Consider the following 20,211-nt stretch of genomic DNA (forward strand, 5'->3'; position numbering starts at 1 on the left):
CTTCTACCTTGTGGATGGAGGCAATCCCCGATGGGATGGAAGAGACAGAGAGAGCCCAGACCCTGGACCGGCTCCCGGCACAGAGCCCCCTAGACTGACACGTGAGGCTCCTCTCTCCTTCAGCTGCTGTTCCCTGGGTTGCATCCTAACAGGAGACACGGAGGGTCCCAGAGGGAGGGCCACGTGCGCTGGAGAGCGGTGAAGCCGAGATCTGAACTCAGGACAGGAAAGGGTTGACCCGGAGCCTGTGCTCAAAGCTGCTGGGCTGGACATACTGCTGCACGTAGCAGGTGCTCAGTACATGATTTTCAGGCAGAAAGATGCATAAATGAATGCGGGGCTTTCTAGGGAGGATCTAACCCTGGAAGAACTGATTGCTCTGGGCCCTAAATACTGGTCAGTTTCCCTGATAGGAGCCTCAGCACTTACTTCTAATCTCTATGCCCAAAGATGGTCACGGTGGCAGTGTCCTCCAGTTTATAAAGAGCTGCGTCACGTTCACTGTCACCTTTAACCGTGAACCCCTCCCGTGAGGTCAGCGGGGAAACATCGTTATCATCCCCATTACAGGTGAGCAAACGATCCCCGCACACGTCACCTGCACATGGTAACCACTTGACGCGTGGCAGGTCTTCTCATTCCTTTAACAATGTTTTCTTATTAATAAGCTACCACTAATAACTTCTAAAATATCACTTTTAAAGAGGAGTAGGAGGTGGGAGTGCACAGGAGAAGCCCACGTGGACTGAGACGTCTCTTCCTCTCTTCGATACCCATTTCCCCTGGTATAAAATGAGGGCATTGGAGGAGATGGTCCCCTCTCCCTATTCCCATGCCAGTTTCTGCTGCTGTGTACCCCTGGGGTTGGGAAAGGCCAGAGTCCCTGGCCACTGAGGGCAGAAGCAGCCCCACAGTGGGAGGGCAGCATGTTTCTTCTTGGACCTCTGCTGGCATTTCCCAGCTCACTTCCTGAGCCTGGCTCTGAGTCCTGGGTCACATGTCAGCTCTCAGTGTCCTCATCTGTAAAATGGGAATGATAGTAAAAGTAAGGACATTGCGTGTATGACTGTCATGTCAATTATACAGGTTTATATAGAAAGTGCTTAGCATAGAGTCTGTCTCAGTAAGTGCTCAGTTCATGCTATGGGTATTACGGTTATTGATTGTCAGTTATCACTACTATTATTATTAATCACTATCATGAAGAGCTAATGAGCATTTACAGATGACTGCAAGAGAAAGCAGCACACCTTAATGTCAAAGAAATGGCAGCTCTGCTGGAAGGCCAAGGGCTGGGGGCTTGGTTCCGTGCCCCTGGGTGCCTTTCCAGCATCTGTGGGTTCCCATTCTGGGCACCTTAACCTGTGGCTACCTTCTGTCTCTGTTAATTTTTCCCATCTGCCCCGCTTGGGCAGGTCAGTTATGTTAAGAATGGAAATTCCCAAAGTCTCAACATTGAAAAAGATCTCAAGGTTGCCTCAGCCAATCCTTTTCCTGAGTCATGGCTCTGTACATACACACACACATATGCCCTACTTGTCCTTGAATACCTCCCCAGGTGGGGCACTCACTACCTACAAGTCTGCCCTGACAATTAGACAGTTTATCTTGTGAGGCAAAACAGACCCCTCTGGGTGACCTCTGGGTGACCTCCCTTAGTTCTGCCTTCTGGGTCTTCCCAGAATAAGTCCACACCCTCTGCCCCAACTAGCTCCTCAGGCACCAGGAACAGAGGCCACTAAATCAGCTCCTCCCCACCTGACACCTCCCCAGTGCCTTGATCATCCTACTGGAGCAGGAGAGGGTTAGGCTGTGTTCGCACAGAGCACTGGCCCAGGGTTGGGGGGGCGGGAATCACATGATACGGTCCTACAGATAGCCCAGGGAGCCATGCTGGCCTGCAGTGCCAGCCTGCCTGCCTACCACCAGCCCTGGTTCCCTCCTCTTGCTGGCCTGGCCCTTTCCCTTTTGTACCAGAACTGCAGGCAGAGAAAAGGCAAAGATTTGCCTGAAGCAAATCCTTCTGCGAACACCCATTCCCCAGAACACTGACTCCAAAGATACCAGGGAGAAGAGGCCTACTTGATTAGATTTCTTTGGGGTCTGTCACCTAATTTTGTTGCACATCTTAGCCTGAGATCCCTTTAGTGACTGTAGCGTGTTTGATTTCTCCAAGCCATTCATAGGCAGTGTATAAATTCTCATCTAAGGATTTTCTCAGGAGACCCTTGTAAATTACTGAGGCCAGTGGTCCTGCAGACGGCTCTCCTATTCCAACCTCATCGTTCCCCAGTGCTTTGTCCCTCTGCAAGTCACTTTGCCTCCCCTGGCCTCAGTTTCTCCATCTGTAAAATGGGGACAATAATTGTCCCTACTTCTTAGGGCTTTTGTGAGTGTCCAATCAGGTCAACTGTCTGAAGTCTAAGATCCAGTCCCAGGCACACAATAGGTCTTTAGTAAGTGTTAGAAACAATTAGCTCTCAGCTGGAAGGTGAGCTTGGTGCACAGGTAAAACTGCCCAGAATTAGGGAAGATGAATCCCCTTTGTGAGAGGAGCTTGGTCGAGACACAGCATTTTGTGCTTTCTGGCCCCTGGGTCAGTGAGTCTCAAACTTTACTGAGCTTGAGATGCACCTGAGGGAGTTTTAAAATGCAGAGTGCCAGGCCGTGTGCTCAGAGAGCCTGATTCAGTAGGTCTGGAGGGACCCAGGAATCTGCAATTTAACAAACTCTCCTCTGTCCCTAACACCCCATCCCCTCCCTGAGCTGGGAATAGACGTTACCACTAAATTCACTTTGACAGCCTGCACTGTGCTGAGAGCTGGAAATACTTTGCCGAAGGAGAAGGAACCAGCCCCTGCCCCTGGGAGCTTACCACCTAACAGCGGGTGTTCCTTGGCGTCAGTTGAGAAGCCTGGGTTCCGGAATGAGCAGGTACAGCTGTGGGAATGGAAAGGTTAGAAGAGACCTACTTCTTGGTACTGTGTGGTTGTTGTCACAAGACAGAAAGTCTCCTAGGCTGGAGCCCCTGGGCATGAAGGCCTTGGGACGGAGGGCACGGGCTGGTCTGGAGACAAAGGCTGCTTTCCCTGACCTTGCCTGGGCTGGACCCATGGTGGGGACAGGTGAGATATGACACAGAGTGGATGAGGCAGTAAGATGGTAAGTGAGTGCACTGAGGCAGTTCAGGGTGTTGCCTGTAGCAGAAGATCTGGGCTGGAATCCCAGCTGCGGTGTTCTTTTCAGCTGTGTGACCTTGGGCCAGCGACTTCCCTCTCTTAAGCTTTGTTTCCACCTCTGCGAAGGAGTAATTGTGTCCCCCACCTACAGTAGCAATTTATCAAGAAGCTAATAAAGCTTCAGGTTCAGGGACTCTTGTCAAGGCCCCGGGTTTAACTGTGTATTCATAACTTTGCATTATTTTTCTTAAACAGGGTCCCCAAGATTGTAAAAGCTTCAGGCCCCACAAAACCGGAATCTGTCCAGGTCCACCTGATACAGCTGCTGTAAGATTTGGTGAGAAGACAGTAAACCCCTTGGCAAGCCTGAGTCTGAAAACAGAAGCCTCCTTAGCTCCTGAGCCTTGGACGGAAAACATACTGACACACTGAACAGGGGAGTCTGAGCCCCACGCCTATTCTGACAGTCCCTTGTCCCCATGGCCTCAGGGCTCCAAACCTTTCCAGCCCAGATGGGAAGCAGGGAGGAGCAGATCGGAAGGAGAATGGGGGACATGGGGAAGGGAAGAGGCTTTGGAGGAGGGAAGGATGAGGGGAGAAAGCGGATTCCACTGAGGCGCACGCGGACCCCTCTAGCTGCCTTATGCACTAGCCTTCGGAGGGCCAGGCTAGGAAGAAGCCTGCCAGAGGTGAGAGCCCTGGGCAGAGTCCTTGGCTTTGATAATAACTTTTCAGTGTCTGAAAGCAGGGAAAGATGCAGGTTCTCCAGGACCCACAGATGGGGACAGGGGAGAGGGAAGGATATTGGGGGCCTTGGCATATTCCCCTCAATGTGAACAGAGGACCCCACTCTGTGCCAGGCCCTGCCCAAGTGCCCCATTTTACTGAAACCTCACACCACCTCCTTCAATTCCTCATTCTGCTCTTCTCCATCCAGCAGATGAGGAAGTGGAGACGCAGAGAGGGCAAGTCCCTTGCCAAAGGGCACACAGTTGGAGAGAATACAGTACAAACCAGGAATTGGACCCAGCTCTAACTCCAAATTCCTGCCCTTAACCCTCTCCTGCCACCCGCCACACTAGGCTCTGGGCACAGTGGCATGCAGTGGGCTCGCAATAAACATGGGAATGAATGAAGTAAGAAAGGAAAGAATTCACAGGCCGGGCTCTTCCCACGCCACCCACCCCATCCTCAGCCAGCTCTTTCCAACCCAAGCCTCCCGCTCTCCACCCCTCTCCCCAATCTAATTGGGTGGTATCTCAGCTATCTTGCTTCTGCGGATTCCCCCGCGCTCCTCCTGGAGCCCACCCCGAGGCAGCTTTCTCACAACAGGACCCCCGGCGTGGGGACGCCTGCCGATCCCCGAGGCCCAGCGGGAGAGCCGCGACCTCCCGGGGGGTGGTCTCCGCAGCCGCTCTCCCCCTCCCCGGCCTTACCCGCCCCTCCCCTTCCCGGGGCAGCTGAATAATTGATTCGCCCATAAATAATTGATCAGTGTTGCGGGCGCGCCCTCTGCCCCCAGGGTGCGGGGGTTCCCCAGCAGGGTTAGGGGAGCCGGGGTGGGCTGGGGGGACGGGGACCACGGAGCTGAGCGGGTCCGGGGACGCAGTTTCGCTCTGCGGGCCTTTCTCTTTCTCTCTCGCTCCCTCGCGCCGGCTTTTTCCCTTTTGCTTTTCTCCTTTTTTTCTTTCCTGGAGCGGAGCCCGGCGCCAGGAGTCTGGAACCAGCTTGACAAGCTTTTGAGTTATGGAGGAGGGAGCGGGCGGGCGGTGCTGGGAGGGGAGGGGGGGGCGCCACAGCGGGTGGGGGCGGGGCGGTGGGCTCCGGCGTGCAGGGGCGCGGGCACCTCCATTGGGAGACCCTCCCCTACTTTGGGCAAAGGTTGTTAGAGGGTCTGATGGTGGCGGCCGGGAGGGGGGCGGGAGTGGGCGGCGGGGCGCGGGGGTGAGTCATGCGGCGGACCCGCGGAGCAGCCCGGCTGGCGGAACGAGCCGGGCTTTAGAGCCGCAATAAATGAGGCCCGGGGAGGGGCGGCGGGGTTTACACGGCCTCGGGGGCCGCGGCCTCCCCCGCCGAGCAAGACATTCCTTTCCGCTGAACTGGGCGCCTGGGCCCGCGCCGCTGCCGCGCCCTGCTCGCATCGCCCTCGGCGGCCTGGCCCCGGGTGGGGAACGGCGCCCGGCCGGGGGCGGGGGTTGTGGTGGTGGCGGAGACGAGGGAGCGGGGAGCAAGGCCTGGGGTGGCCCCTTTCCCTCCCTGCGCTGTTCCTGGGAGCTCACTGAAGCCTCAGCTGCCTGGGAGGGAAGGGATCGGTTTGCCCATTTAAGGGGTGGGGGACCTGAGCCCAGTGAGAGTCATCACTGCGGGGTGTCTGATGCCCCCCGCCCCCCGCCCCATTCCTTTGCCCAAGGCCTGAGACTCTCCCTTCACCCCTCTCCCCGGGTTGTGACTTTGGGTCTGCTGACAGCCCTGGGGTCTGAGGGCCAGGCACACTGTAGGGGCACCTTAGCCACTGGCTGAGTTTGACTGGGGTGCTTTTCCAGGGACCCCGGAGCGCAGTGAGCAGGCCCGTGCATCTGACCTCACAGTGTCAGACGCCCGCAGCCCCAGGGCCGGGCAGGGGTGGGAGGTGTCTGGAATTACTGGTTTACCAAGACCGGTTGTAGGGAGAAGTTTCCAGACCCCTTGAGGTCTCCAGGGGGACTCAGTGTAGGAAGAGGACACTCTTAGATGCTAATAGAGACCCCAGGGCCAAGCAGGCCTTCCCCTGGACTGCAGATCGCGGTCGAGCCGTGGTTAACTTCTGTGTATCGAAGTTTCCTTTAGGGGGCCCTAGTGTTTCCCCCACCCCAGCCACCCCTGGGCCCCTTCCAGCCCTGCCCGCTCCCAGCCAGTTAGTGACCTGCACCTACTGGGTTCCAGAGTTTGGCCTCAGCTTCCAGCTGTGTAGCCTGGGGCAGCCGCCTTCACCACTGGATCCTCTCGCTCACCTGTGAGATGGGTTAGTAACAGTGCCAGCCTCGCCTGCGCTCTGGAAGGTTCCGTTAGGCCAGTCTTGACTTAGCACAGGATCTGGCAGGCAGTAAGCGCTCAATACACAGTCGCTGTTGTTGGCGCTGGTTGTTTATTACTGTTATTTCTGAAGGACTCACCAAGGCCTAGCGAAGCCCCCCTCCCTGTCCTCTTAAGCAGAGCCGTGAGAATGCTGAGCCTCGCAGCAGCCTGGCTTCTCCTCCCTGTCCCCCATGAGCCGTGTCGAAATCCTCCCAGAGAAGCTGCTGGGCAGAAATTTCCAGTCTCCCTGGCAAAGCCGGGAAGAGTTTGGGTGCGGCTCAGAGACGAAGTTGGGCAGGTTCTGCGGGGCCAGGGCTGGGGAAGGGCCCCCAGATGATCTTCGAGACCTGGGAAGCACCCCCGACCCTGGGCTGCGCCTGGCCCCCAGCTCCAGCCCCGGTGCTGTTACAGCCCAGGCAAGAGCCCACGGTCCTGCTGGTCCTGAGGGCTGGGGGAGGAAGAATGCTGGCCATGCCCCTCCTTTGGCAAGCCCCTGTACCGCAGGAGTCTGAGTGAGCGCCCCTGGAAGATGGGATAATGGGGTCACTGTGAGCATCCCACAAGTGGGGGCTCTTTGCTTTATTGACTGTCCCAATTGTAGGGGCCACCGGGCCTCCAAGAGGCCCACTTTGCTGATTCCTTGACCACCAGGAGGACTAGAGGCTCTGATCAGGATGGTGGGTCTCACTGGGGCTGTGGGGAAGTGGCCAGGGGAACCCACCAGGGACCTGGCAGACAGACTGATCCTTGCTTTGCTCACAGGGCTGTGTGACCTGGGGTCACAATTCAGCCTCTCTGGACCCTGTTCTATCTGCAAAACAGACAGTGGCCTGTGAGCCTCACTCATCAGCGGGAAGTTGGGCGCACTGCAGTAGGAAGAGATGGGAGTCGAGTCCCTGTGCTGCCCACAACTGGACAGGTGGCCTTGGGCAAGTCTGAATGAGACTGAATAAGACTGAATAACTCGAATGAGTAGAACGTGTCAGCGGCGCTCTGCTTCAGGCTGATGTTGGGTGTTTTACATACATTGTCATCTCACTGTTACTCTTGGAGGGAGGTTTTATTATTGACTTTATTTTCCAGATGAAGTAACTGAGGCTCAGAGAGGTCAATTCACTTTCTCAAGGACACACAGCTAGGAAATGAGAGAGTCAGGATTCAAACCCTGATCTGCTGGCTTGGAGCCTGAATCCCTAAAGAAAAAGCAAGTTGAATGTTTTCAAAAATAAAACATTTGAAGCACCTACTATGTGTAAGACGTCGAGGTAGGTGGCAACAAAATTAAGAATGGGGTGGCCGGAGAGCCTTCGAGAAACTCATAGTTGAGTGAGAACACACGACTCCAATAACACCCTTGTGAAAGTTAAATGCGAAAAGCACCACCATAAAAGAACCTCCGGGGCTGCAGGGCACCAGGAGGGAGGTCGGGGGCAGGGAGGGCAGGAGCTGGGGGAGGAGGCCCAGAAACAGGGAAGCCTGGCTTGCAGCAATGAAGAGGAATTTTGGTGGAGGCTCTTTGCAAGGGCAAAGGCATGGCAGCCTGAGAGGAGGTAACACACTCGGGGTGGTGTTGCTAAAAGCCTTAGAAAAGCTACCTTTGCTGTATAAAGGTAGGGAGCCACCGAAGGTCTTTGAGCAGAGGTCGGTATGATCCTGCGGGAGTTGGAGAAAGACAGTTCTGTAGGCAGAGAAATGTCCTGGAAACATACATGCAAAAAAACTAGAAGGACGGGTGAGCATGTACTGCGTGAACTTTTGCAGCACTTCCTTAAAAACATTTTTCTTTTGCCTGTACAGGTATGTCTATTCCAAAAAGAAAGAAAGAACGAAATTTGCAAAGGAAAGAGCCGGGAGACAGAGACATAGAAGACTGCAGCGGACTGAGGCAGGATGGGTGGGTCCAGGCCACCTCTGACTCATGGCTTTCCGGCGATTTGAGTGATGGGCCATCTGGCAGCACCTTCTCAGAGATCTACAGGTGAGGCCAGGGGCTGTGGGGCTTGGAGACCCTCCTGTTACCTAGAGCCTGAGCCTCCCCTGACTGATGGCTTCAGCCTGTCCCTACTCGCCCCAGAAGACTGTCCTTAGCAAACTCATCCCCACTGTGGGACACAGGCTGAGCCTTAAATCCCATTCTGGGCTATATGGGGACAGTTATCCCAGGGGCCTCCCTCTGTCCTTGAGGACAGACTGTCCTATGTAGGAGCACCAGGCACTGTGCTAGGTGCTTTACGGGCAGTGTCTCTTAATCTGAATACAATCCAGCAAAAAAAAAAAAAAAAAAAAAAAAAAAAATATATATATATATATATATATATATATATATATATATATATATGTTGCTCTCCCCATTGGACAGATGGGGAAATGGGGCTCAGAGTCTTGCCCAAGCTTCACAGTGGTGGCGGTAGTGTGAGTCTCACCCACGGTGGGCTCACCCGGGAGTCCTGACCACTAGGCTGTACTGCCTCCAGCTCTTTAGGAGAAAATCTATCCCTCTGGTATCCCCAGATCTCGGGCCTTTGGCCTGCTCTGGTTCCCGGAAGAGGGGCCTCAGCCATCGCTCTGAGCCATTCCCACTGCCGGGGATGCCTCTCCTCCCTTCTCCCCACCATTCACAGGGCGAACACCTACTTGACCTGTGGAGCCCAGTGAAACCACGCTTCCTCTCCAGAGAGCCCCAGACTGTCCCTCCTGTCCCCTTATCTATGTTCCCATAGAGTTCCCAGGAGGGGAGGAGAAAACTCAGGGGATATGGCTGGGAGATGAGTTCCAGCCCAGCCCCGTGTGGGCGGAGAGGAGGAAACAGCTGGTTCTGGGTGCTCAGAAGGGCAGGACTGGGGCAGGGTAGACGTGAGAGGGAGGGAGGCCTTGCCTCACCCAGGGAAAGACGGATTGGCCAGCCCCTGGGGTTAGTTGAAGGAGAAGGACACATTCCAGAAGGAGAGGGAAGCAAAGATCCAGGCTGCCTAGCCTGGTCTGCTCCGCCCTGCGTTAGCCCCAAGACGGCGGCCCTTTTCTGCCTGGCCCACCCACTGTGTGTGCACGCAGACCTCTGTGGCTAGGCCGGGGGTGGGAAACTGTCTTCTGTGCACAGGTGCCCTAGACCCCCACCCCAAGTGAGCCTGAGCACAGAAAATCCCCTCTTAGAGCCCAGAGACCTCCACCCCAGGGTGGAGATGACCAGCATTGGGAACAGAGTGGCATGGGTTCCTCCTAAACTCAGAGAATCCCCAGTGTTGAGAACAGTAACTGGCACACAGTAGGCACTTAAGCATCAGTTGGATGAACAAATGAATGAATGAATGAATGAGTGATTGCCTGACCCCAGGCCCAAGGAGGAGGGCCAGGAGCCTTGAAGTCTGTGGCCTGCTCCCTTGTGAAGCAAGACCTCCTGTTGAGCCCCTGATGTGCCTGGGCTGGGGGCTGGGGCGGGGAGCACGCGCAGGCTTCAAAGCGGGGGGGGGGGGGGGCAAGTTGGGGGACTGGGAATGCCACGGTGAAGCAGCCACGCTTCTGGTGAAACCCCCTCTGATGCCTGGGCCCTTGCAGCGCTGGCGGTCCTGAAGAACTTTCAGGTACCCCCGGATCATCCCAGAGGGGACCCACACAAACAGTTCCACAGGGGGCAGCATGGCATGGGTGTTAAAGCCAGGGGCTGTGGACTTAGACATCTCTGGGCTCCAGCTTCACCCTTCGCCTGCTAGACCACTGCCTCAGTGTCCTTGTCTGCAAAGGGGCCTGATGGAGCCCCTGCAGCACAGGTTTGCTGGGGAGAGCACATGAGAGGTACCAGCTCCAGCACCTTCTGTCTGCCATTGTTGTAAACAACGGCACAGGAGAGCAGGGAGCAGAAAACACCCAACACCCAGGCCCTGGGTTCTGGGCCCTCCATGCCACTCACTCACCGGGTGACTTTGGACAAGGCCCAGCCTCTCCCCAGGCCTCAGTTTCCCCATTGTACAGTCAGACCCTGTGACCCTTCCCCCAGCCCCAAGCCAGACTGTACACACAGCTGCCTCCCCCAGACTTACACACAGCCCTTGGGATTGTCCAGAGGAACACAGGCAACGCTCACACACACACACACACACAGGCCCTCACACAGGCTTACACGCAGGCCCGTGCTCCCTCGGGCACACACGTTCACACAAGCGGACACACAGGCACACAACCACACTCATACACGTTTACACTTAGACCTCTCGGGCACATCCCACCCTCTCACTCCGCCCCCCATGCCGCGTTCAGGTCCTCCCCACCCGGCCCTTACCCTTGCCCACGGCCTCCACACCGGCTCACACTCATGCTCGCTCACACACACCCCAAATCGGCCGTGCACCAACTGTTGGCGCGGGCGGGGCTGGGAGCGGGAGGGAAAAAAGCCCACGACTCAGCCGGGGAAGAGGGGTGCGGGGGTGCGCGGGCGAGGGAAATGACAGCCCGCGGTCCCCCTCGAGTCCCGGCTCATGAATATTAATGCGGCGGTAATTAAAATGCAGGGACGCAGCAGGATGGATGCGGCTGCCTCCGGAGCGCTGGGGAGCGCGGCGTCTTAGCAGGCGGGTGGAACCCGCTCCTCGCCGGCAAGCGCGGAATCGGGCTCCAGGGCCTGGATCCCGGGCCGGGGGCTGGGAGCGGGGTGCCGGGGGTGAGGGGGGTCGGTATTTTTCGGCGCGGCGGAGCGTGACGACCCCGCGTTCCTCCCGCCCGCGCCCTCCCGCGCCCTGCCCTAGGCCGGGCTGCCCGCCAGGCCGCCGTTTTCCGGAGCCGGCCCCCTCCCGCCCTCGCGGCCCGGTGATGTCATCTGCACAAAACTTTCCGCTTCCCGGCCGTCTCGGGGCCCTGAGTCATCACCGCCCCCGGTCCGGCCCGCGCCGTCTGTCTGTGCAGAGCTAGGCCCCGCTGGCCCCGGCCTGACGTCAGGCTGGCCGGGCCTGGAACCGCGTGGGGCCCCTGAGCCCCGCGCTGCGGGCCGCTAGGGGCGGGGACAGCACTCCTGGAGGCTTTGGAGTAGGCCGCCTTGAAGGGCACACACTGGGGTTCCAGGTTCAAATCCGAGTCGCATTATGCGGGTTGCTTGACCTTGGGCAAGTCCTTTAGGCTCTCAGGACGTCGGTCTCATCTGCCACTTAGCAGGTGCTCAACAAATCTTCCCAGACTCAGTAAGGGAATTGCACAGACCCAGGCCCAGAGGTGGAAAGAGACTCACCCAAGGTCACACGGCACGTGGGCAGCAGAGCTGAGTTTCCGGGCCCAAGTCCTTTCTGCCTTGCCGCAGGCTCTTAGCCACCTGCAGTTGAGGGCCGTTTCCGCATATGCTGGGAAAACCGGCTGCATACATACAAGGTGGGGGAAGGGGGTGCATTCTGGAGCAGGTCCGCCTGGGTTTGAGTCCTGGCCAGTTTTCTCATTTCTAAATCACGACTGATAATCTAGCAAGAAATAAGAAAAGGATAAGATATATAAGAAAAGACCATGGAAAGTGAAGGCTCTGGGGCAGCTGTTAGCGCGTGACCCAGATTATGAACCTACCGCAGTCAGGTGAGAGGGCCATTTTGGAGTCCGGTCACCTGGGTTGAAATCCTGGCTCTCGTCGCCCACCCCATGCCCTCCTCTGTGCCCTCAGGCCAGGTACTAACAGCTGAGCCCTGTGCCAGGGCTGCCATCTTCCGCATCTCCGGCCTCCTGGGGTGCTGGGAAAGCTTGTTAGCAAATGCCCACCCCACCCTTCACCAGAGACACACACAGACTGCACTGAAAACGTGGACAGTTCTTAGGCTCTTTCTTGGGTCTTTGACATATAATCTCGGGACCCAATTTATAGACGGGAAACTAAGAACCTTCTAGCTACTGCTCTCAGCGGCTGAGCCGGGATTAGGCTCAGGTCCGGGATCCCAGACCACACAGCTTCCCAGATGCGTGTGGCCGGGGCTCTGACTGTTCCGCAAACACGGCCCCACCACCACCCAGCATCTGCCCCTGGTCCAGGCCCGCCCCTCCCGCCTGGTCAGTGCGGCTGAACCCTCTCGGCGCACCCCCTCCCCCCCAACTCCCACCCGCACTCCTGCCCGGCACACCCTCAAGCTATCAGAGAAAGAGACCCGCCCTACCCGTCCCCCAGCCTCACTGGAACTCTTTCAAGTACTCCAGTGCTCTGGGCGCCCTCTTCTTGCCTAGAGGTCTTTGCATGTGCTGTTCCCTCCCTCTGCCCGGAACACCTCCTCTGCTCCCCCGTTTTCCTGGTTAACACCTCTGCCATCTCTCCTTAGCTCTTCCCCTGGGGAGTGTCCCAGTTACCACCACCCCACAACACACAAACCAGCACACAGGCACAGACACACCCCAAGGCACACACACACGCTTGCGTGTGTACACACTCCATATGCCATAGGCCGCAGACACACATCCCACCCATATCACACAGACCATTCAATGTGCACACCTTACATACCCTGGCCACACAATAGACGCACACACATTCACACACAGACCTTTCAGCAGTGGTGCCCCTCCTCTGGGTCCTATAGACTCTAATCTTGCTTCCCCGCCATGGCATTTACCCTCCGCACTCGGGTGAGGGCAGGGACCCATCCTCCTCTCCTCCACTCCAGCACAGGGCCTTGCACCAACTCTGGCTCCGTTAGTGCCTGGACCCGTGACCCCCTCCCATGGCCAACATTGTCCCAGTCCCACCTCCATCAAGGTCCTCTCAAGTGAGTACCTGCCCCCATTTGTGCCAGGAGCTGTCCTCACTCCCAGTAGAGTCACTCCAGGCCTGGCCCTCTCACCTTCAGGTCACACACACTTACCTGGGCTTTGGTCAGCCGCACTCCCACCCAGACCACAGCTACTGGAGCGGAAGGACAGTGTCTTAGATGCTCCCCACCCCCACCCCCTCTCACCCCCACCACCCCTCCAGTGCCTCAGGAATATTTGGTGACTTGAACAGCACCAGAGCCTTGAGGTCACTTCTCTCCATAGTCTCAACTTTCTCATCTGTAAAATGGGGTCACACTGAAAGTGCCTTGCAGAAACTCAGAAGTGTCAGAGTGGATGTTATTTCAGGGCTACCGGGTTCCTGCTGGGCCGAGTTTGTGAGTGAACTGAGCTGTGGTAGGTGCAACTCATCCCCTGTGTGAGCCCTTCCCCAACTGAGTGTCCTGGTCATGCCCTTCCCTTCTGGCAAACTGGGTTCCTGGGACACTTTGTGCCAAGCCCTGGGGGTGGGGTGTTTGCTTGGGGCTCCTGACAAGTAGCTTGTAGAGCTACTTGTAGAGAAGGAGGGTGGACCTCTCCTGGAGAGTGACCAGAGTCAGGAGAATAAGGAGGGGAGAAAGGCAGACGCGGGGAAGGAACTGAGTTACCCGCTTTCTTCAAGGAGATGGGGAAGATGAGCGTAGAACCTCACAGCATCCACCCTCGTCCCCACTGCCCCTTGGGTGTTAGGGCCCCTCCCTTGGCCCAGCAGGAGCCCAGCAGCTCACCTGAGCTCAGGTTCAGGGTGGCATGCACCACCCCATAGGCAGAGATGGAGAAACAGAGGCCAGAGCGGGGAGACGGAAAGGGCACGCGGAAATGGGGGGGTACGGAGCGGCCACGCGCTGCTCTTGGAGTTGCTTGTATTTTCATTCACCGGGGTTCACTGGCACCTCCGTGTGCCCGGCATGGAATTGTGTCCTGGGTACATGGTGAGGAACGAATCAGCTGCTGCCCTCATGGAGCTTGGGGTCTAAGGAGTGAATACATGAAGGCAGCATGAGAAAGGCAGGGAGGAGGGATGCTGGGATGGTGAAGAAGGGGCACGCATGCGCATTCATAAACACTCCCTTACATCGGGACTTCCCTGGCGGCCCAGTGCTTAGGACTCGGCGCTTTCACTTCCGTGGCCTGGGTTCAATCCCTGGTCGGGGAACAAAGATCCCGCAAGCCATGTGGTGCGGCCAAAAACAAGACCAAAAAACCACTCCCTTACGCGGACCTGCATTTGTGTCCCGGAGTTTCTTCCAGAACTTTTCTTATCACTTCGCTCATACTCATTCTGTCTATGAACGTGTTTGTTTTTTGTTGTTTTTTTGGCCACACCACGCAGCATGTGCGATCTTAGTTCCCCGACCACGGATCGAACCTGAGCCCCTTGCACTGGAAGCGTGAAGTCTTAACCACTGGACCACCAGGGAGGTCCCTACTAATGTGTTTTGAACACCTTTGCCTGAAGCAGGGGGCAGAGTGATTAAGAGCAAAATTCAGACTCCTTCTCCTGGCTGTGTGACTTTGGGCAAGTCACTGTCCCTCTCTGAGTCTTCATGTAGTGTCCTCCTCTGGAAAATGGGTACATATCCCACAGGGCTGTTGTGATGAGTCCCCGAGATGTGGTGGAGTGTCCCCTCTGGCATGGGGACCCAAGCTTGAGTCTATTCCAGGTGCCCCCTGGGCATGACTGCCGTGCTCAGGCCCCCTGGACCACTAGCCTCCTGTCTCTGCCTGAACCCCAGTACCTGGCAGCTCAGCTCTTGGAGGGTATGTTCAGTCCCTGGGAGGGGGAGGCCCAGCACCAGCTGGCCATGATGACAAGACAGTTTGGTTACCCAGCCGAGTACTCTGGGCTCCTGCCTGTCCGAGGTGGAACGTTTCAAATAGAGATGAGTTCTAGAACCACAGGGTCAAGTTGGTGAGGGGAGCCATGGGCCCTGCCTCCTGCCTCTGGGGCTCACTGATTAAAAAAGGAAAATTGACCACAGCTTCTAAGTACTGACCACCCCCACCTGCCTTGCCTAACTCACACCCAACTGTTCTCCATCCATTCAACTCCCTGGGCATCACCCATAGGACCCCCACAGAGAGCCTTGGCCTGAGACCTGGGGACGGGGCCTGAAAGCAGGTACTCACCAAAGGGCAGATCATCAGAGGAACTTGCCAGGAAGCGTCATGAGACCCCAGGGTGTCAGCCTGGAAGAGAGCTCAGGGATCACCACTTTGGCAACCCTATGTTGCACGGACAGAAAATCTTCAGCTCAGAGAGGTAGAGACAGTGGCCCAGGGACCCACAGCAAGGTACTGGCCCAGCTGGGACTAGACGGGAAGAGGGAGGTGGTTGAGCTTTGGAACTCAACTGCCCAGGTTCAAATCTGGGCCTGTTGCTTGCCAGCCGTGAGCCTAAGTCTCTGAACCCTCTGTGCCTCAGTGTTCTCATTCTGTAGAATGGGAAGAATAATAGTTCCTATTTCAACAATGGCTGTGAGAAATAAGCATACACTATGAATAAAAGCAGGGCTTGGTATACAGTGTGCAGTGGATACTGTCACTCTCAGGTTCCTGATTTTTATTTTTTATTTTTTTGCTGCACCTCGTGGCTTGCAGGAGCTCCCATCAGTCCGATTTCTAGCCCAGTGCAGACCCATCTGTCCCATGAACTTGCAGCATCACCTACTCTGGGCCAGTCACGCTGCCAGCACTGAAGATGGAGCAGTGAACAAGACAGACCAAGTCTGCCCTCCTGGCGCCTACAGCCCAGATGCGAAACACCTGAAATGGGTAACTCCAGAGAGAATCGGCTCATTACGGTGTCACTTCTGCTGATCCGGGGATTCAGGCAGGGTCCCATGGGGTGGGGACTCTTAAGCTGATATTGGCAAAATGAAGAGCGGAAAGCATGGTTCCAGGCGAGGGGAATGACACGCCTGAAGACCCTGGGGCAGAAAGGACATAAAGCTGTCCAGACTGGAGAGAAGGTCCAAATGGCTGGATCTTAGAACCGAAGGTGATGGGAGGGGAGGAGAAGCTGAGAGGAGCCAGATATCCGGAGCCTGGGAATGCTGCTTTGAAAGCCTGGAGAGCCAGAGAGGGAAGGAAGTGATCAATCATGCTTGCATATTAGAAAGATCTGTCTGGGGGACATAAAGGGCAGACTGGGCAGGGAGGTGAGCAGAGAGTGGGAGCTGGGGGCCCAGCCTGGATTGGGGCAGGGGCAGTGGGCACAGGGTGAAGGGAGCTGACTTCTTGAAGTGGGAAGCTCTTTAGGTCTTGGTAAGTATTGGGCTTGGGGGTTAGGGAGAAGCAGTCGGCGATGGCACCTGGGAACTGGGCAGGGTCAGGTGCATGGCTGGAAGCGATGGTCAGGGGCAAGTTCCAAAAAGAGGGGAAGCGCTGCATCCAGCTTGGGCCACCCCAGTCTGCAGCAGTGCCCGGGGACCACAGCGCAGTCCTCAGACCCCAGTCCCAGTCTAGACAGCGGCACTCTGGCCCTTTTCTGATTGTGCCTTTCCTCATGGGGCAAGGAATCTGTGATCTGGGCACCTGAGACCATGGAATTCCCTGCTCAATGCCCCCCAGCCCACTTCCTGGGTCCATCCTCCTGGGGGTGGTCTGAGCTGCCTGTTTGAGTACCCCTAATCCCTAGGGGTGGCCAAGAGGTGGCTGTTTGCCATGGGTGTGGGCAGGCTGGAGCGTCAGCACCCAAGCTCGTAAAGCCCCTCGTGGAAAAGAGCAAAACCTGCGCAGAAAGAAAAGAGGGACTGTGTGGAAACCGGAGGCCAGGGCTGCCTCTCCTCGTGCTGCCACTTCCAGCATGGACCCCAGGGGCCCGAGACTTCTAATTACAAACCCAGCCTTCCAGGGGTGTTTGTCCTTAGGAAGGTGTATTTGTCAAGGACGGAGGACAGAACGTATTTTATTTAGCAGTTCGGCAGCTTGATTTATAACTTGTAAATACTTAGACACAAGGTATGTGGCCTTTGCTTGTGCCCTGCCCTCCAGTGTTGCCCAGAGAGGAGCCGCCGCCCGGGTTCCACATCGGCGTCGGCTGGCTGACCCTGGACCTGGAGGTCGGCCGCAGGGGATGCTTCAGGCTTCTTCAGAGCTTCCAGACCCAACTTCATGTGCCCCCACAGCACATCCATCCTTTTTTTAAAAAAAAATTTATTTATTATTTATATTTGATTGCATTGGGTCTCTGTTGTGGTGCGTGGACCTCTCATTGCGGTGGCTTCTCTTGTTGCGGAGCACGGGCTCTAGGCGAGTGGGCTTCAGTAGTTGTGGCACGTGGGCTCAGTAGTTGTGGCACGTGGGCTCAGTAGTTGTGGCTCGCGGGCTCTAGAGCGCAGGCTCAGCAGCTGCGGCGCACGGGCTTAGCTGCTCCACGGCATGTGGGATCTTCCCAGACCGGGGCTTGAACCCGTGTCCCCTGCATTGGCAGGCAGGCTCTTAACCACTGCGCCACCAGGAAAGCCCCCATCCTCTGTCTTTATCCAAGGGTCCTCCTGCCTCCCCCTTTGAATGTTCACCTCCAGCCCCTCCTGCTGCAGGAAGCCTTCGCTCCCTGGAGGCCCTGGCTCTCCAGCTTGTCCCTGGTGTTATTAGGTCACAGTCTCCTCTTGCGTGGCCTGTCTGGGGATGTGAGTCCTGTCCCTCCTGCGGGACCAGGAGCTCCGAGAAGCAGCATCTCCCAGCAGAAACAGTATCTTGCATTGGGTAGGAATCCAGGCTCAGAACGCACACAGGCTTGGGGTCAAATCCCAGCTCTGTCACTTTCGTGCTGTGTGACCTTGGGAGGCGCTTCTCTGCTCTGAGCCGCTTTCTTCTTCTGAAAACCCATAATCATAAGTGTACCTCTTGCAGTGAGGAGGCAATGTGGAACACGGAGCCCACGTGTGCCCGGCACTTGGCAAATACTGGGAAAGGAATTAGGAAGGGCAGGAGTTACATCATTCACTTCTTTTTACAGCTGAGAAAACAAGTAGAGGAGGCTGAGGGAGGTGAGGTTGTTTGCCCAAGGTCACACAGCCTGTAGGAGGATGGGGCCCGAGAGAGGCTGACTGACTTGTGCTCTAACCACTGAGCTCTCTGCCTGCGGGCCAGCCCCCCAAGTGCCCTTCCCGGTCTCCGTGGCCCGTGGACTCCCGAAGGCCGCGTGGGGCCGCGGGGACAACTGGCATGGCCTAGGCTGAGTCCGCGGGGCGGGAAGGGTTAACGAGCTTCGCCGCATTGGGCCGGCCTCCGGGGGAACCAGCCAATGGGCACGCGCCGCGATGAGGTAATGCCGGGACCTAGCGGAGTGGGCGGAGCCGGCGGGGTCCTCGCAGGATTTGAGTTCTTTCCCTCCCCACCTACCCCTCACCTTTGACCTTGATGTCCCCCGCCCCTCCACCCCGCAGCCTTACACCCGTAGAAACCCCTGTGGTGGAGCTGAGGGTCTCGGGTGGCCCTGCATCCCTTAAGGTCTGCGGCAGGAACCCGGAGACGTACTGCCTCCTCCGGGACTCAGTTTCCCCTTTTGCAAGAAGATCACTGAAGACCAGACCAGCGGTGGACGTTCTTGGATCCCAGGACGGTTTTCAGCCCCTCCCTGCCCTTGGCCCACACTGTAGAGGGCACAGTCGTGGCCCCCCTCAGGCAGTGCCCAGCTCCGGGGCGGGGGGGCAAGGAGTCTGCCAGGCCAAGGGGAGGGAGACTCACCGGCCCAGTCACACCCTCCTTGTGACCCCAAAGTATCAGCCCCTCCCTATCCCTTGGGTGTCTGCGATGTCGCTTCGCTGCCTCCAAGCCCCAAGTTAGCTGCAAAAGCAGCTGGAGGAGCCGGTTTGGTGGTCACAGGTCAAAGTTCATCGAAGCACCAAAATTAATTGAGCGTCTACTACGTGCGGCTCAGAGCTTCGGGTCTGGCCGCTGCCTGGCCGGCTTCCGGGGCTGCCCACGACTCGGGGTCCCCATCCCGGCCGGCCTGCAGGGGGCCGAGCGCCAATCCCGCAGTCTGGGCACGAAGTGGTTAAAGCCTTTCTAGCCTAGCTGGCTTTGCTGCCGGCCCGGGCTTATTAGTCAGCTCGCGGGGAGAGGGGCGGTGGGTGGGGGAGAGGAGGGGCTCGAGTTGAGAACCGCAGAAAGCTATTCTCAGGGGCTCCCAAGTGTGGGGAGGGCGGCTCAGCAGGAGCTGCTGCTTCCCAGAAAGTTGATTATTTTTAACCCAGGAAGAAGAAAGGAAGGAGGCGAGGGAGAAGGACTCAGAGAAAAGAGGAGAGGATGGCAGAAGAGAGGAGAGGATGGGGAAAGGGAATGGAGAGGGGGAGGGGGAGGGAAAGGGGTGGGGAGGGAAAGGGGTGGGGAGGGAAAGGGAAGGTGAGCAGGAGAGAGGGGTGAGGGAAGGCAGAAGGGGGGGAAGGGGCAGACTGTGGGATCAGCGAGGGGAGTGCAGGGAGAGACTGGGCCAGCTGGAGTGGCGGAAGCCAGCTGGGGGTGAGGGGTCTCTGGGAGGGGAATGGATGTGGAATAGGGCACTGCCACCCTTGTAGCCCCTCCCTGCACCCCTCTGGCTCCTCTCCCAGGCCCCTGGCTGGGGGCGGGGGTGCTCCCGCTGGACCCACCCCCAGGCCACCCATCCTGGTCTTGCCAAGCCTGAGCTGAGAGCAGCGCCCCCTCGAGTATCACCAACCCAGGGCTATGCAAGGCACTGGGGCTTGGGGAGTGGGGGGCAGGGTGCTCTCCAGCCCACAGCAGCCTGGTGACTTGCCCTTGTCGGGGTGGTGATCACTGTGGGAGGGGCAAGGAGGGCCACCCTGAAAACCCCATGGCCTCTGCAGGGAGGGGTTCCTGGAGAGAAGGGCGGAAGCAGGGCAGAAGGGACCTCGGGCCCCCTTTCTCCTGCCTTGGGGTGGAGTCAAGCTGAAAAGCAAACTCAGTGAGGGGGCCTATGGGGAGGGTGCTGGGGTCACAGTGACAAACAAGACAGACAGCCGGGTCCACACGGGGCTCACAGTCCTGCAGGGGAGGCTGAGGCTGCGCAAACCATTCTGAATAATGCAGTAAATGATGACAAGAGGGCGGTGGGCTGGGAGGGGACTGTACAGGGGCTGAAAGGGCTGGACCCCACGGCCTGATCTCTGCAGAGATCATAGGAGGGATCCCGGAGGAGGGAGGAGGGGTGCCTGAGGACCGGAGGGTCTAACTAACGAGGGAAGAGTGACTGGTGGAGGGAGTGAGGATGGCG

At 57.4% G+C, this 20,211-nt stretch overlaps 2 long non-coding RNA genes across 6 annotated transcripts; one reads left to right on the forward strand and one right to left on the reverse strand.

Moving 5' to 3' along the window:
• Positions 1-678: 678 nt before the first annotated feature.
• On the reverse strand, positions 679-6,399 carry LOC109552442 (uncharacterized). 2 transcript variants are annotated; one of them, XR_002179260.3, is made up of 3 exons: positions 6,092-6,399; positions 2,876-2,940; positions 679-1,020 (listed from the first exon to the last, which is right to left on the reverse strand). It is a non-coding gene; the product is annotated as an uncharacterized lncRNA (long non-coding RNA). The 2 variants fall into 2 exon arrangements; XR_004527148.2 differs by having other exon boundaries at positions 6,170-6,389.
• LOC117312688 (uncharacterized) lies at positions 4,409-19,280 on the forward strand. Of its 4 annotated transcripts, none has more exons than XR_012332731.1 (4): positions 4,409-4,922; positions 7,317-7,498; positions 8,031-8,211; positions 15,594-19,280. It is a non-coding gene; the product is annotated as an uncharacterized lncRNA (long non-coding RNA). The 4 variants fall into 4 exon arrangements; XR_012332732.1 differs by lacking the exon at positions 4,409-4,922 and adding an exon at positions 6,482-6,910; XR_004527150.2 differs by lacking the exon at positions 4,409-4,922 and having other exon boundaries at positions 7,234-7,498; positions 15,594-15,767; positions 16,989-17,355.
• Positions 19,281-20,211: the final 931 nt, after the last annotated feature.

This window comes from Tursiops truncatus, chromosome 6, assembly GCF_011762595.2.
Source record: "Tursiops truncatus isolate mTurTru1 chromosome 6, mTurTru1.mat.Y, whole genome shotgun sequence".
NCBI lineage: Eukaryota > Metazoa > Chordata > Mammalia > Artiodactyla > Delphinidae > Tursiops > Tursiops truncatus.